This window comes from Echinops telfairi, unplaced genomic scaffold (genome assembly GCF_000313985.2).
Source record: "Echinops telfairi isolate 266 unplaced genomic scaffold, ASM31398v2 ScPeMD7_3533;HRSCAF=4204_0, whole genome shotgun sequence".
Lineage (NCBI taxonomy): Eukaryota > Metazoa > Chordata > Mammalia > Afrosoricida > Tenrecidae > Echinops > Echinops telfairi.
Window position 1 is genome coordinate 75,630,243 of NW_022107431.1, and position 1,271 is coordinate 75,631,513.

Genomic DNA, 1,271 nt, shown 5'->3' on the forward strand with positions numbered 1-1,271 from the left:
TGAGAGAAAAATGTGGTCGTCTCAAGCCCACAAGCCTTTCCATGAGACAAAGACAGGGTAGTCTGCTTCTGAATAATTAATTACAGCCTTGGAATTCCTATGGGCAATTCTACTCTGCTCTATAGGGTCAATATGAATCAGACAACTCCACAAGTTTATTTTTGTGTTTGTTATGTGTGGGAAGCAAAAGTTATCAAACACAGACTGATCTAGGAGTCTTGTATTAACAAAGCATATATGAGTGGCATTTCCTGAGGTGTCTAATGTGTACAATAAATACATTTTAATGTGTGTGGGGGAAACAAAAGGGTATATTTTCATCATTTTATTAAGTGGTTAAATTTCTGTACTTGCAATCTGTTGAAACTGTACAGATAGTAATTGTTAATTGGCATAGAGTCAATTCTGACTCATGGCAACCCCATGTGTGTAGAGTAGAACTACTCCATATGGTTTTCAAGGTTTTTAGAAGTAGATTGTCAGGCCTGTCTTCTGAGGTACCTCTGGATAGATTTGAACTGCCAACCTCTGGGCTAATAGTCCAATGCTTAGCCATTTATGCTACCATGACACTATACAATATAAAGTTGAGTTATATTCTATTTGCCATTCGGACTTATATCAGAATCTTCTTATAAAATTTATCATTAAAAATTTGAGCAAGACAACTATTTTTTGTAGGCTCTTTGGTAATGTCAAAAGTGCTAAAACCAAGAAAATCTCTAAATTCCCAGGATCGCTTTGGCAGTGACAGTGGTAGTTGCTGGCCTTTATGACCAGGTACTCTGGACTATTAGACATGATTCCTCCTGGGTTCTCTTCGGATGCCAGCATTCCAAAGCCCCAGCTTGTTGTCCTTGAGTTGACTAGCACCCATAGCAACTCCACAGGGCAGAGTAGAACCGTCCTGTTGAGGGTTTGAAGCTCCCAGCTTTCTGGAAGCAGATGGCTACATCGTTCTCCTGCAGAGTGGCGGGTGCCTTTGAGCCACGGATGTCTCCGTTAGCAGCTGAGCACTTCAATATTGTGCCACCAAAATTCCATCTCTGTGTGAACAGAGACTAAATGTCCCCTTTCTTATGGAACGTTTTGCTTAAATGGTAATTAATATGTGCCTTTATCTACCTCTGTCCAAGCAACAATGGATAGCTTTTGTAATCAAATAGCCCAGAAAAGAAGTTTATGATAACCACCCTGGATGTCAGTTTTAACAATTTTGTTCATTACAAAGTTCTATTCCAACACTCATATACTTACCACTTAAGATTTTG